General features: G+C 40.0%; 2 long non-coding RNA genes across 3 annotated transcripts; both read left to right on the forward strand.

Annotated features, from left to right (window-relative positions):
- Window positions 1-6,927: 6,927 nt before the first annotated feature.
- On the forward strand, window positions 6,928-10,122 carry LOC148657080 (uncharacterized). Its single transcript, XR_015940867.1, has 2 exons — window positions 6,928-7,804; window positions 8,793-10,122. It is a non-coding gene; the product is annotated as an uncharacterized LOC148657080 (long non-coding RNA).
- Window positions 10,123-12,580: 2,458 nt separating this feature from the next.
- Window positions 12,581-16,239, forward strand: LOC148657081 (uncharacterized). 2 transcript variants are annotated; one of them, XR_015941087.1, is made up of 3 exons: window positions 12,581-12,794; window positions 13,149-13,244; window positions 15,846-16,239. It is a non-coding gene; the product is annotated as an uncharacterized LOC148657081 (long non-coding RNA). The 2 variants fall into 2 exon arrangements; XR_015941086.1 differs by lacking the exon at window positions 12,581-12,794 and having other exon boundaries at window positions 12,813-13,244.
- The last annotated feature ends 533 nt before the right edge of the window (window positions 16,240-16,772 follow it).

Raw genomic sequence — 16,772 nt, forward strand, 5'->3', positions numbered from 1 at the left:
CTATATTGTATTGTATACTCTATACCCAGCATAGTACAATAGATTTCTCCATTCATACTGTATACTCTTGGAACTAAGAAGTGTAAACATTAAGGCATTTTGTTTTTCCATTTTGACCTACTTGTATAACAGTTCTCATTCTAGAAATGTTGTGATTCTTTATCTTAAGTTTCAATTGCAATTCATATCTTAAAAATCCCTCTTCACTGTTTCCTTTAAAATGAGATATTTGATGTTGATATCTTTGTTCTTCCTACTTCTGCCTCGCCCATAATTGTTTATATAGCAACCTTTTTTTTTTTAGTCTGGTGAAAATTGTCCATTCTCCAGAATGCAAAAGACTAACTTACAAGATGTTGCTTTCTTAGAAACCCTTTCTTATGAAGCGCAACAGCAATAATGGATAGAAACTGAGCTTATGGTATCATCCATTTGGAATTTCAGAAGGTTGTCGAAAACTATCATAAAAGATAAATTTTTAAATTGCATATGACAAAGATTCAAGGTAATGCATGTACTTCGAGTAAGAACTGGTAAATAGGCAGGAAACAGAGATTAGAGCTAATTGGTAAATGCTCCAATTGGAGTACCTCAGGGATCAGTATTTGGAGCCCCAGTTTTCCTCAACTATGTCAGTAATCTCAATTCAGTTCTAGTTAGTGAACGAATTCAGACGAAACACAATGGTTCATCTTCATGTTTCGCCTTCTTCATGTGTGAAGAAGAAGGCTGGAAAAGGCTCAACTGCTGAAATGTCCTGTTTCTTCTTTCTACTCATCAGTGTGGACTAATCTTTTATTTGTTCTGCACATACTTTTGAATTGCTGTTCTCAGTCTCATTCCTCTGTTCCTCCCCTAAAACCAATTTCTTTGTGCTTTTGTAATACAGTACAGATGTATTTCCTAACACTTTTACTTCAAGCTCTCAGGACATCATAGATGTCCCCCTTGTTAGTATGAAGCATGCTAGCATGGAATTATCTTCAAGCAAATAACATTTTCTTGTGTGAACACTTTAATAGTGATATAATTTGGGTGGAAATCAATTGCATGCTTCAAAACACATTATGATCAGTTTTAGAACTACTGTGATTGTCACACAAAAAGTATGACCCTTCTAGACTACTGTATATTGTCTCCATTGCTTATTTACAACTGGCACAAAGTCAGTGTGCCAGGATTTGCATGTCATCACAAATAAATCCCTTTCTTCTCATTACAAATACAACTTCACATGTTGCAAAACATTAAAAAGTAATCAGTAGCAACAAACCAGAACTTTTCTGGAATTTAATGCTGATGATAATGATGATTCCACATCTGGTTACGTCATTTTTGTAATATTACATGTGGTTTACATTTTATTTTTGTCTTCTGTGGTTCATTTGTTGCCCAGGTTAACTGTTCTTTGACTACCTGGGCTGTGTTTATTTACCTTACCTTACTTCTGTCAAATTCTAACTGTGCTGTCAGATAAAGCAGCTACAGTACAGCTGAATTCCATTGGTGTGGTCTGATGAAGTACCTCTAGCTGCTATCTGAATTCTATTAGTATAGTCTGATGAGACAGCTTTAGCTCCCACCTGAATTCTACTAGTGAAGGTTGAAGAAGCTTTTAAAAGATTATTATAGTTTATTGCTCTGAGCAGTTTTTGAATAGTAGCTTGTTTTCTCTTGACATTGGAGACACATTGTCATTTCACAATATTACACATGTATAAAACATACCTCGGAAAAATAAGAATTTCAGATGCTGGCTCTGTAGCTTACTCAAATTGTGCAGTACAGATAATTAAGAGTAGAGAAATATATACTGATGGAAAAAAGAAATGCAACACCTCCTCCTCCATACTGTGGCCCTCCCGTGTCCGTGGAACAGGCGGAAGAGTGACTCATCCATGAAGAGGACCTGATGCCGCTGCTGAGAAGTCCGTTGCAGCCTCTGTCTGGCCCAAGCCAGTCGGGTGTGATGTCTAGGAGGTGTGAGCGGAGGGCCTCTGACAGGTTGCCTTGATCTAAGGCCAGCAGCATGGAGCCTCACTGCCCTGTCACTGATGCGGGCATTGTGTCTGCCGGCAGTTTCAGCAGCAGTACGGTTCGCAGATCTGAAACAATCTCTCAGATGGACCAGTCTGATGTATCGGTCCTGCTCTGGCGTGGTCACTCGAGGGCGACCGGGTCTTGGACTGTCATCTGTCCTCCTGGTCTGCTGAAACCTTCTCTGCAGTCGGGACACAGTGGAGCGGCTTACTCCATAGTGTCTGGCAACGCTGGCACATGACATGCCTGCCTGCAGCATGCCAATGGCCCTCTCCCTTGCTTCTAGTGACATTCGAGGCTTTATTGAATGCACAGAAAACTGACTAAGTGTGCCTTTTTCTTGCAGTGACCTAAGCTTTGAATTAAGGCCTTTTTCAAGGTGACCTGATCAGGCATTGTTCCACCTGGACCTCGTTGGGTAAAAATGCTCCTAACGAGCTTTTGTGTGATTGCCAAGCTGCAATGCCTCACTGCACAAGCTGTATTGCTGGTCAGAGGGCTTAAAACAAATTGACACCTTTTTGTGAAAGTACATAAACTATAACTATAGTATTCTCATTCCACAAAATGTTGCGTTTCTTTTTTCCATCAATATATATTATTTTGTTCATCCAAGCACATGTGATACTGTTACGTTTCCACTTAATTTAACCATGAATGGCATTTCCTGACCCTTTTATAGTGAAGAGTTAAATACATAGATTTCTCTATGTAGAGACTGAGTAATATTAACACCAAATGTTAGTACACAACCTTTTGAAATAAGAAAATAAGAATTACAGCTCCGCTCAAGTTGCAGAATGAGTAGAATAGATGTACAACAAGGTAACATGATTGAAGGGAAAGATAAATAACAGACATACAGTAATTAGGGCTTTAGAACTCACAGTAGGACATGAAAGATGTTTTTGTAGCTGACATCAAGCAATAGCTAGATTTATATTTTAGTGTCTATTTCAGTGTAGACGATGCAGGAATCGCAGGTGCAGAGCAAAGAGATGTGGTTTGAGAAGGCACCAATGATAGTCTGTTTTGATGCCAGCAGATAGCTGGTTTTACTAGGGAAATGAGCACTGGTTAGCCACAGTCTTCATTCAGAAGTGAAAGAGGAAGGACATGGTCATTTGTGTCACAAAATCAACTGACTGTTGTCAGGGAGAGGTTGAACTTAGAACGAGCTACCCAAACAGCAGAAGAGTCCAGAGAAACCAAGAAACATGTGCTGCTTGAAATGGCCACTTCCAACCCTCATCATCACATGTTTTCACTGCATCTCCACAACGTTTCTTGACGGCAGCATTGTCACGATTGTAGTCCCTCTCCCTTAAGGGCGCTCCGGCTCGTTCACTTTTTAGTTGATTTTGTGCACCAGCTCCCTGTTCCAGCCCACCTTTAAAAGCCAGAAGCTCACTCTGTTCCGGGCTCTGCATTGGAACACGGACGCCCAGAGGCTCGCCTATCACCGAGTCGTCCTACGTCCACGGCTTGGGTGGCATTCGCCTCCTAGGTGTCCTGAACCAGCCGAGCCCGGGACCTGGAGTGCCTGGTTCCGTTCCCCCTTTCTTCCCCCCGACCCTTCGCAGGATCCCGCGCCGGTTTTTAACTTCGTCATGTCTGTCTACAACCCCTCGCCGGATTCCGCACCAGCTTTTAACTTTGTTTTGTTCGTCTTGGATTTATCACCGGGCTCTGGACCTTCACCTGCACTGGACTTCCCTTTGGACTCCCTTTTGGACTGTTCACCTGGACCACGCCCCCCGGAGCACCTTCGTCACCTCCCCCCCCCCCCCCCGGTTCCTCTACCAGCCCAGTTCCTCATCTCCCCCGTGTGTGTTCACTCCCTTCCGGATTGTGTCGTCTGCATAGGGTCCTGAAAGAACGTTTCGTAACAAGCATCAACAGAGCAGGAAATTCCAAGAAAAAGCAATCCAGGAAAAATCAAGATGTCCACCATTCTCTGTTTAAATGAAAATCATTTACACGGTGTGATTTTTACACAAGTGTCTGAATGGACTGAAATCTTCATTTTTTTGTGGACTAAGCTGCACCTGAGGTGCTGAAATAGAAACTGGCAAGAAGTTTTATTCATTGATTCGTTTAATTTTGCTCTTGATGATCCTTATAGTTGACAGTTGTTTGAAGAGACAGTGGCAAAGATTATGCCAGCTGTAACAATTTCCAAAGCAATACTTGGGGTGCTGAAAATAGATACATGATTAAATAAAAACTGCTAAATAGACCACGAAACAACACGAAAATGTTCATGTGCAGCATGATGACATGATAGAAATTCAAACAACCATAAAGCTTAAATCCACGTGGTTATTTTCTAAAATTATATGAATCAAAAAGGAAAATATGATCAAGTTGTTATATTAACTGAAATGGTTGAGGACAGTGAAATTAGTGTGTATACATGGACAGTAGCTTGTCCTCAGTGTTGCTTTAGCGTCCTAAAAGGTATAGTCATGTTTAATGGATACTTACAGACATGCTAAATGTTTATGTATGTATCATCCACATGAATCAGCTCACTGTTGTAAATATATATTAAAGGTCTGAGTTTAATTATTATTACACCCTACAAGGCACAGTTTTCACAGACGAAACCTTGTGTCTAGTTTTTTTTTTTTTTAGTATGAACACAGTAACAAGACTTATTACCTCACAGGATTAAGCTTCAGCTCAATACTACACTGCTTATTAATTACCACTGTTTCGCTGTATCTATGCTGTTGGATTACATACTGTAAATAAATTATGTCTTGGACACATATTGCTGAGCTATGTAGTGGGAATGTTATGTGTGCTATCAAGCCCTACTGACGTCAGGGCTCGAGAAAAACAAAGCAACAAAAGTGTGTTCCTTTAAAGGAAAGGTTTTTTATTGGGACCCTGTGAAAGGAATCAAAAAGGTCACTGAGACTCAATCTATCAATAAATCTTTAAATTCATTTTCAGACTTTTTTCTTGTTAGTACAATGCAAACCAGTTTAACTTCCTTATATTCTGAAAGATTTTGTAAAGCACCATACAGTATATGAATTAATTCTAATGAGTTTACTCATCCAAATACATCATCCAAAATACAAGACTATTTTTATTACATACAGTACTTCGACTTCTACATAGTTGTATTAATTCAAGAGTGGCCTGTAAATGATCAAGCATATACATTTTATCTTCTTCATATACTTCATATACTGAATAAAAAGTACAGATTAAATTCAATGAATGACATTCTTGTTGTTTGTAAACTTTGCAGTAGAAAACATTTGATTTATTCTCAACATGAAAGCTTGATCTTATGAGAGCTTTTCAAGTATAGTACAGCGTTTATATTATATGGGGGTATTTTGGTACTTAATAACCTTTTGATCATCTGTTTATTGCTGTTCTTCAGGCTTACAAATAATTACTTTTTCCCAGCATGTGTAAATAATAATAATAATAATAATAATAATAATAATAATAATAATAATAATAATAATAATAATAATTTAGTGAACATGACAGATTGAAAATCTTTTGTTTTTGTCTGTAGTGTCTGTAATGTGACCAACTGTTAAAATAAGGATCATTGCAAATTTTCTTGAGGTACAGTTGGATTAAAACTAGGTAAGACATTTAGAAAAAAAGCAGGCAGTTACACTTTATCATAATCCATGCTCTTGATAGGCTCTTGACAGACTGTTAACAATATTTTGCAATAGAAAGTCTCCTAAAAATACATCTAGGCATCTCTTCTTTGACGTATTGTATATTTTAACGTGTATACATTACTTGTTCAGAATGAGTGCAAGCATTTTTATTTTTAATAAAGTGTCCCTGTCAGCCCGAGAACTAAGAGGCATTTCTTGTTTCAGAGTTGATTAGCCAGTCTCATAACTGTATAAGCCTGGATGTTGCTGATGGTGACAAGCTGTGGTGCTTCATAAAAATCTCCCTCATAAAAAGGTAGAAAAATTGGAAAAGAAAACACAAATGTTTAATTAATATCCATCCACTTTCCCATTGCTTTATCCAATATTCGGGTTTGCCAAAGCCTGTGCTGGCAAGCAATGGGCACGAGACAGGAACACGCCTTGGACATCGCAGGGCAGACACAGACACAATCATGCACACATTAATGCCAGGGTCCGATTTCCCAGGAGCCAATCAACCTACTAATTTGTCTTTGGACTGTGGGAGGAAACCAGAGCACCTGTAGGAAACCCATGAGAACCCTAGGGGGAACACACACATTCCAGAAAGATAGTCCTTTGCAGAATTAGCAGAAATTGAACCCAGGGCCCCAGTGATGCAAAGCCACAATGCTCACCACCGGTCCATCCATATAAATGAAAAATTAAGCCTCAAGTAATCCAAACATAGAAATGATTATACATGTATGGTGATCCTAAACATAAAACATTCCTTGCTGGCTTTTATACATTTCCTATGGTGGCCTCCACATTAATATGTTTCCTTACTGAAGAGACAGTGAAGACTGAACACCTGTTTCCTGCATTCACAAGACTGGAAGAAATGTTTTTCAAAAGGACTGCTGTTTCTATCACAACAACTACAGTATTTTAAACAATTTTCATTCCACTTTAACTGTCACACTTAAACAAACTTAACGGATAAGAACAAGTACCCAAGAAACTGGCTTAAAGCATACTGATGCACAAAAGAAGCACAAGACTCAGGGCAGACGAAAATATGACAAAAAAATACATGGTAGACAGCACAGAAATCAAAGGACTAGTCCACTAGTCAAGCACGAAACATGACGCACTTTGAGAATGAAAACATGACAAAGCAGGTATCGGGTATGACCTTCATGAACACTAACACAATCCTGGCACAGACCTGATTGGTCTCTGGAGAGGCTTGTGTGGGAGGTTCAACTTCTCCTCTGCAGTTGCAGGAAGTCTGCGAAGGCTGGCTGTGGTTGTCTGCTGTTGATGGCCTTCACGAATCAAAATACAGGTGGTCTATTGGACTTAAGTCAGAAGAAAAAAAATGGACCTTAACATTTATTCCTGAAGCAGAAACACTGCTGTCCGAGCACTATGTGGTCTGGTCCTGTTGGAAAATCAGCACTTGCAGATGTGGGTTGCAGGAATGGAAAAAAAAAAACTCTTGACTCAAGGCCTTTGTCAACATATTGAGGAGCAGTACACAACTTGCATCATACAGTACGTGGGTTTGTGCTAAAGGACATTCTCTCCAATCCTGTCGGCTTGAACAATACAACTACCAGCATAACACTGCCCACGGCCTCCCTAGACAAGATGTCTTCTGTCAGCTCTGTCAAGGGTAAGGTGGCAAACATCAGTGAAAGGCACACTCCACTCTCTCCTTGTGAGAGGCCAGTGAGGCTCCATGCTGCTGGACTTGGAGCAAGGCGACCTCAGAGCCCCTCCACTCACACCTCCTTGACTGGCTTGGGCCAGACAGAGGCTTCGATGGACTCCTCAGCAGTGGCATCAGGACCTCTTCACAGATGAGTCACTCTTTAGCCTGTTTAGCCTGTTCCACGCAGACGGGAGGGCCAGAGTGTGGAGGAGAAGGTGCTGCGTTTTTTTCCATCATTATATATGGACGAGTTTTGGAAACAGTTTTTTTTTTCAGATGTGCCCACTGTCATAGTCAAGGATGATTCTGGAAAGAGCTGGATGGCTGGTCTCAAAACAGTTAAAAAGATGCTGGCATAGCGTCTACTCTCTGTTCTCCCTCTCCTGGCATCACTGGCTATGGCTTACCTTGTGGAGTAGAGGTGAGTGTCAGGGACGGTATCACAACTGGTGAGGCAGGCTGTGGGTTAGAGAGAATGTTTTTCTTTTCTTTTGTTCAAGTTGAATGTTGTGGCATTTAACATAAAATTGTGAAGAACAGACAAGGTCTGTCACTAAATGAACAAGTTCAAGTTCAAGTTTATTGTCATTATACTCATATACAGGTATATGGTATAAAGAAATGCTATTGAGCTAGCTCTCAGAAAAAAACAAAAATACAATTGTATAATAAAAGAAAGACAGAGAGAACAGGCAGTGTGCAAAACAACAACAGGCAATGTGCAAAACAACAAAACGGTAACAGATAATGTGCAAAAACAACATCAGATGTGCAAAAACATGCATCAACAGAATGAAATAAAAGGATAGAAATAATGGGGAGTGAGCTTTTTGACATGTAAGGTAGAGGTAGATTTCAATGTGTGTTTGAGTTTTTGGTAAGAAAGAAGGCACTGTGAGGTTCAGATCATAGGTGAGAGGTGAGGTGAGAGTGAGAGAGGCTGGGAGTTTAATAGTTTGATAGTGCAGGGGAAGAGCTCCGGTACCGTTTTCCAGATGGTAGAGGGTCATACAGTCTGTAGCTGGGGTGTGTGGAGACTTTGATAATGCTTAGAGCTTTCCTCAAGCACCGTCTGTCATAAATGTCCTGGATAGATGGGAGGGCAACCCCAGTGATGGACTGGGCAGTTTTCACCACCCGCTGTAGGGCTTTGCGGTCAGCAGTACTGCAGTTGCCATACCACACTGTGATGCAGGCTCATACAGGCTCATGCAGTCATTTTACAGCAGAAAGTAAAACTCTTATTCTCAGGATTACTATGTGTTATTTCCAAGCAAAACGAGTCACCGCTGTTCTCAACGCTTTATTGTTCACAATTATCTGCAAACCTCGCTGTTGGTTTGCATTTTGCTTCAGTTGCATTTGTGTCCGACATGTAAGTTTAAACCCTTTCTGTTCTACTCTTACAGGAAACATTCAACTCTTTTGAAGAGATGGGATTTTTAACCTTCGCTGAATTCAAACAGGATGCGAATAAAAAGTGATGAGAGTGGCCTCTTTTCATCTCCTCACACAAATGCATCACACTGCTTTTATGTTTTACTACAGCGTTTCTTGTGTTGGTGCTTTGCCACTGATGAATTGCTCTCTGCTCTTAAAATCATCAAGGAGGAGCTCAAATACTCCATGACTGAAGACGAAAGAAACTGCAGACCTTGGCTCTAATTACTGCCTGTTTACAATGATGGCAGAAATGCAGATACTAAAATGTTTAGCACGATCTGTAGAGATCTGTTGAGATCAAGATTTCCTTCGACTACAAATGCTGTAGAACACCGAACTGCTGTATGTTCACTTCCTAGTAACACAGGCCAAATGTTATGTACTGTACTGTATGTACATGATATTTAGCTTTTTAACAGCAAAGACAACCATTAAGGCAACAATGCAACTTCTCTTTCTGTAGTATTTCTCACTAAGCCTCAAAGGTATGGTACAGATGTACCATTTTTAGTTCATTTCCTATCACATGCTCTGAGAAAGTTCAGTTTTTACATACTGTATTAAGTGTTGAAAAAAGGAACCACGTGTATGAGACCTGTCATGTTATTTTTTCCCATTGACAGTGTTTATTTTGCAAATTTGGTTAGGGCAGTTTCTGAAATATGACGTATAAACCACCCCCACCCATGGCTGAGAGAGTAAATATACAGAATGCTTGATACTATTTTCAAAGTCTTTACAATTACAGGATTATTTATAGCATTTATATGTTACTCTGAAAGACTGTTTAAAACAAACAAAATCACCTACTCAGAAGCACAAAACGTTTTTTTTTTCCTGTAGCAATACACAAAATCAGAATTTAGGCTTTTGAAATGTAGAAATGTTTTTTTTTTCTCTTGAAAAAAACTGCAGGGAGTGCAATAGCTAAAGCAGATTTCAGCGGGTTTCAGTATTAATTCCTATTCTCTTTAAATCCAACGTCCGTTTTATGATTGTAATAAAAATAATGTTCCATTAATTAAATTTCGACATGCAGTGCCAACAGCGGTTACTGTTCTCTAGTTTGCAAAAGTTTTCAGAAAATGGGAAAAGCTCTCTCTTGATGCACATTGTAATCGGGTTTTCAAAGCTTCATACACGCGTACAGTACTTCCGCTCGTGTGGTGTTTTTCACACGGCTGGCGACACCTGACTTTACCTTATTTCTTTATTGTCAACAATGTAGCACGGCTGTTGACGAAACTGTAACCCATCACAAATTACATATACAATAAATGAATTATTCTGTTTAAATACATTATATTTGTGTTTATTTATGTGGCGTAGTTTATTAAACACAATACTCACGTTCTGCACCAAAGGTAGATGAAATGAGCAAAGGAACTCCGTGATTTATTGTAATGTTGTACAACAAACTGCCGACGTTGTACAGCGCTCTATACTTTTCCCCTTCAACAGTTTTTTTCCTCTTTAAAATTATTTTTGAACTTTAAACTTTTCAGTGCAAACTGCATCTGAATTGTGTTTGACATCTTATCATTTGTTTCCTGGTCTGTGACCTTGTCATCAGGTCAGTCAGTGCAGCCAAAAGTTTTCAAACGACAGCTCGGGGATGGGGGCAGTTGGTACACGACATTGGGATGGTATATGTTTTTATGTTCAAATGTAACGAATGTAAACGCGGAAAAGTAGACTTGTGAGGCGTAAACCGCTGCAGTTTTGTGCGTACTAAAAGGTCTAGTAGGATAATGGTGTCTTTTTAAAAATAACTCTCCAGTCAAATGTTATTTGCCATGCGGTGGACTGGCGTTCAAATCCAGGGTGTATCCTGCCTTGCCCCCAATGCTTGATAAACTCCGACTCCCCTGCGACCCTGTACTGGATAAAGTATGTAAGGATGTTTTGTTATCCTGGTACTGACCAAGGCCAGCTTTGCTTCTCTTCTAAGATCTGATGAGATCAGACTAGAAGGTAGTCAATTCAAAATAATATGGCAATAAAAATTAAATGTTGGATGAGTATAACTACTCAGAACATCTTAAGACCAAAAATAAGTACAAATACTGGGCCTTGTGCTCAAGGTGTCCCACTGTACTTTATAAAAGTCATATTTCTCCTTTGCAAACACAGCCTTGTTGATTTTGGCAGCTTTGCTGTCCCAGACAAAACATCTGTTACTGCAATAATTCCATCAACCAGCAAGGAAAGATGAATGGTGCAGGCAGGAATTCTGTTTTCTTCTTACCTAAGGAAGAAAATCCTTCAAGCAGCCTGCCTGGAAGACTCCTCATGACTCTCTGAGGCCTACAGAAAGGGTTGCATCATTCGTCTTGCTGTATTTGCTCTTTTCTTCATAATATAAACGCTCTCACAATTATATAGTTAAACTAAAGTTTTTTTTTAATATGTTTGATGAAGAAAATCAACAAACAAAACATGATGGGTAGGACTGGCTTATGGCCATGTCACAACATGAACCAAAATATTTAATCAGTCACTGCTGTCCCGGTAATTGAAACCTTTAATGTTAATGTGAAGTAATGAGATTTTTAAGATTGAAAGCTTTCTTTTTTGGGCCCAGAAGAACTATTAACATAAAAAATAAAAACACTGTTATGGTTCTATGTGAGGAAAGAACAGTTTTTTTTTATTTGCTGAAGGAAATGACATAGTTGAACATAGTTGAGTACCCGAAATGGACAAAAAAAAACGACTGTAATTCTTTGAATGCCATACACACACTTTTTTAACACTCAGAGAAACACATAATGAAGAACCGCAAGCTGTTTTGGCTCATGTTCACTGTTTAACAGAAAAACCCTTGACAGCACTGTTCAGACTCGGAAATTTAGCCCGGTGATCTATGATTCAGCTCTAATTCTTGGAGCCGGTGTCTTCCACTGGAGCTCAGACCATTTAAAAAGATCTATAGCATCACTAAGAGCCTGTACATTTTGCGATAGATGTTGTGTCATTTTTTCCATGCAGCCAGCTTTAAATTATTTTTCCAAACCTATTTAACCTATCCGGACTCAAGATAATTAATAACTGAAATGTCAGTGCTCGTTCGTTAAAAAAAGAGATTATGCTGGAAAGAATTCCAACGGCTATAAAGACACAAACAATAAAGAGGACTCTATTGGACTTCTTTGGCAGCGAGTGCATAATACTTAGCTGCTCTGAAGGCATGTAAACCATATAAACAGGAAAAGTAGAAATTATGGCCAGGTCACGTGGTTCATGTGGAGCTCAGGATGGGGCTCATATGAAATCAGAGCGTTTCTGGCACTCATCATCCATTCATGCTATGGTATACCAGGGTGCCATGTTAGGACTTTTTAAAACAGAAAACTGCGTTATTAATTTGGGCTTCAATGCATTTGCAGTGAACTCTCCCACACTTTAATTAACCGTGACATGTTAAGCGAGTGTCTGATGGCGTTAATGACATCTCAGATGAGGAGCCGGTTGCCAGCACATGTTGTTGCCCACTCTTTGAGCTCTCTTTTAACTTCTCTGCCCTGTCTTTCGCCAGTCCCCCATCTTTTACTCCCTCCTGTTCTCAACAACAACAATAATCAGTTTTAAACTGTCATATTACATAGTATTGACCACTGTAATAATACTGTAACGCAACGGGGGTTCAGGCGGGCGCCCTTGCCGCATTAGGTCGGCCCTTCACCGTCGGGGGCTCGAACCCGGGGCCCGCGTCACTCAACAGGTGAGCCAAAGAGAGATCTCTCCACAGCCCAGGGGCTGTAGTCCTGCTATCACAGGGAAGGGCGGCGACGTCACCGCTCTGGTAAGCCGGCTCTTACACACCCTGATGGCCGTATGCGTTACAATACTTTCAGCAAGCAAAATAGAAACTAAAGATAGTATCAGCAATTACGTTGGATTATGACTGGGACTGGGCTTTTATTTCCACCTATTTCTACTGCAGGTATCGGTTGAAATAGCCCAAGGTAGGTCTTCGACTACTTATGTCGACAACACACCGCCATGCAAACAACATTTCCTCTGATACCGAGATAAGAAGATGGCATTAACGGGTCACACCCTCCAATGACACTCATAATGAGCAGTACTGGTACTACAAATAGTGCAAAAACAGCGCCCTGTCAGGAAGCTGCTTCCCCTGAACCTTGAGTTGTCAGAAAAATACAGCATTAAAACAACAACAAAAAAAAAGAAATTCGTCTTTGACATTGCAACGTAATTTTTTTATTAAAAATGAACTGTTCTTTTTACTCGTGGTTGAAAAGTGAAAAGTTTCACATTAGGCTGCACGTCTGACGTTTTTGTTTGAAACGCTGCAGACGAATCAAGATTGAGGTGGACAGTCTCTACACGAGCGCCCTCCGGTGGACAAATGAATGTGCTGCTCGTACAGGTTTCTACACATTCACGTGCAGGTTGGTCTCATACACATAATAATGGAATATTGCGGAAACAAAATGAGGATATTTGATTGTTTTAGTTAATTAAATTCTATCCTACTTTTGAATTGTACGTTTTTTTTTCTAAAAGAGATTATTCTATAATATAATAAATGCGTGGTTAACAACGTGTAAATAAAAGTAAGAAACATGCATGTACTCCACATTCAGAACAAGCCACGTTCACGACTGTTTCATTTTAATTTACATTAAAGCAGTAACTAATTTATACGAAGAAGCAATTTGTTCTGACCTTATACACGTAAAACGTTAGCGATAATATTTGCTCAGCGATAATTTGCCCAGCTGTCGAGAAGTAGTAGCTAATGAAATAATTAAACGGGCAGCAACCTGAGATTGACTCACGGCGTGCAACGTTATCCTTCAGTCAGGTTTAAAAGATGTTTTCTCATGCGGCAGTCACTTGCAGTACGAGAAAAGTAATTCCGAGAGGTACATTAAACGGTAATCCCAGAGGGGAAAACGAGTTATTTTGTTTTGGCTTTGTGATTAAGTTGAGATTTTTTTTTAATTTTGTTTTTCAAAGATTCATATTTCAAACACCTGGTTGATGAAGCATAAGTTCCTCTCTTTCTTTTTTTTCACTACACTTCCCAGGTTATTTGATTCATTAATTCTGCGGAGAATTGTAAATATGTGAACAGTATCCCTTTGGCAGATGGCTTCAAAACATACCATCTGTTAACATATTGAAAGTAATGGGGCTTATAACTGCGAGGACTTTGAAACACTCCTGAGGGTACAGTCCTGGAGAGAATGCTGTGGTAGTCAGTTTTCGCCTCTGAATATTATGGGTAGAGCTACTATTCTTTTACATGGGCTTTCAAGGATGGAGGAATTCATTATACAAATGACTGTAACAGGCTAGCCCAGCCAAAGGTGATACCATAATCTAACCCGTCCTCATGGATATGGAAGGAAAACAGGTATTTTGTCTTGTTAAAATAAATTGTAATAAATTCCTGTAGCAGTAAAGGAAGGTAGGGGTGGTATGACTGAAGTCCTCAGCACAACAGGGCACATGTGAAGACTAAGTCACATGCTACAGTGTAACCCTGTCTTTCCTATTAAAGGCCTTATAGTCCTTAAAACATCTGGTCCATGTCCCTCCACCACCAGTCTATTTCAGTCTGGCCTCGGCCTGCCGAGCGTGTTTCCACAGGCTCGACATCTCTTCCAAACCGACGCCCTTCCTTCTGCTACTAGTAAGAGCTCATCTTTCAAGCACAGACCTCCTCATTCCTGAGGCTGTAGGTGGAGCCTCACCTGAATGATGTGTGCTCGAGTATCCACTGGTTGTCTCTATGGACATGTTGGACAAGACATCTCCTGGAAAAAGCTAAGGTTGCTGCTGGAAGAGGAGTTAGTGGGGTTAGCAGGGGGTGCTCACCCTGTGGTCTGCGTGGTTCCTAATGCCCCAGTATAGTGAGGGGGACACTATAGTGTCAAAAAAGGCGCCGTCCTTTGGATGAGATGGTAAACTGAGGTCCTGACTCTCTTTGGTCATTAAAAATCCCAGGACATTTCTCAAAAAGACTAGGGGTATAACCCCGGTGTCCTGGCCAAATTTCCCCCTGGCCTTTACCAACCGTGGTCTTCTAATAATCCCCATCTATGAATTGGCTTCTTCACTTTGATGTGTAGCTGATGTGTGGTGTGCGTACTGGTGCACTATGGCTGCCATTGCCTCATCCAGGTGGGGCTGCACACTGGTGGTGGTGGAAGGGAGTCCCCGTTACCTGCAAGGCACTTTGAGTGGAGTGTCCAGAAAAGCGCTATATAAGTGTGAGGAATTCTTGTTCTTCTTCTTACATGTGAGTTAGTGTAGTCACTCCACTGACTTCTATAGGACATTTTATCATGATACGTGTTGCTGAGAATGATTCATTTCTTTTGACCTAAAGGTGTCTCAGCATTTTTATATTTATGAGTACTGTATATAGCCCTCTTTGCATGTGTGTATAGATGGTATTGATTTTTATCTATAGAAAAAAAAACTGATTGACATTTCTGTAAAGACAATGTTCTTTTTTTTTTAAAAAAAGTAAGTTGTACAGTAAATAATGGATGCCACTATGAAATTCTTTGGTCTTAATTTGATATTTCCATTGGACAGCACACGATAATGGTTTGGCAGCTGCCTTGGGAGTGGATGGAAGGGAAATGGAAGGGAACAGGTTTTGGTAATGTGTTTGCCCCCTCACAGTGAACAGTGGTTTCCACGGTAACACCATGTCTGGCATGAGCATTGCTGTTAGTGACATTTTTGGCTCTGTGGTGCTCTCTGTCTGCCCCACAGCCAGTCACAAACAGAAGCTCTTCCTCACAGGCATGAACCTGAAATACGCCAAATAGTAAAAGGCTCAATGAGATTTTGTCGGGATGTGTTTAATTCCCCATAAGGATTTCAACATATTTATTGATTTTAAAAAATGGCATGGATATTGAGTACTTGTACATGTATTTAGCCCTCAGGTTCACAAATAATGCTCTTTTCCTTTATGTTTTCTGCATATCTTAGTCATATTTAACTCCCTGTACGTTTCTGTGTTTCAGAAATAGCATATGGAAATCAGTTTGCAAAATTACGAATGCTGTAGCTGCAGAGCACAGCTGGGCGTCGGAGCACAGTGACTGTGAGAAATGAAAGGAGACAGCTCGCTATCCACATTAAAGGAAGAGGAGTCCCAGGAGCCCAGGAGGTTGGGAGCAGCCTTGTGGAAACAAGAAGGCTGAAAGGTTTCCTGTCTCATGGTCCTTTGAAGTTTAGTCATTTTATGGATGCAAATGTTAATCAAAAACTAACATTTTATACACAAACACCTTAATGTAAATGATTTACATGACTGCTTTATTACTCCATTAGAAAATATCAGATCTCTAGAATTGTTCAGAACAATGAAACTTTTATTCCATAACTTGCCAATAAAATTTAATTTCTGAGAATTGCCATTCATGTATTGTGTTTTCTTGCTGTCAGTCCTCTGAACAAAGACGCTGTTGTTTTTTTTTCTTGTGCAATATCACTGTATGTTTCATCTGTTCAGTACTCCCATAGATTTTTCTTTACCCTGAGGTGAACAATAATGGTATTGTCAATCTCCCACCTCTTGTTTTACATTTCTGTATTTCACACTTTCGTGATATGCATCTAAATGGAGCAATATGTTGCCAATTGTTTTGTAAAAAATAAATAAAAATGCAGCTCTATTTCTCTAAATGCTCTTACTAAACTTATATTTTACAGGAGATTGCTAATATGCTCTCACCAGAGTTGGATCATAGCTGTATAGTGCAACCGTTTTAAAGGAAATTAATTCAATGAAACATAAGAGAGGCTTCAAACGAGAGGACTCCATTGGGCCCATCTAACCAGGCTGGCAGTCAGCAGCTAATGGGACTGAGGGTCCCATCCAGCCGTGTTGTGAAACAAGTCAAGGTTTTGGCTTCAACAACATGGCTGGGTACAGTAGTTTGTTTCTC

This window comes from Lepisosteus platostomus, chromosome 8, assembly GCF_059453375.1.
Source record: "Lepisosteus platostomus isolate fLepPlt1 chromosome 8, fLepPlt1.hap1, whole genome shotgun sequence".
NCBI lineage: Eukaryota > Metazoa > Chordata > Actinopteri > Semionotiformes > Lepisosteidae > Lepisosteus > Lepisosteus platostomus.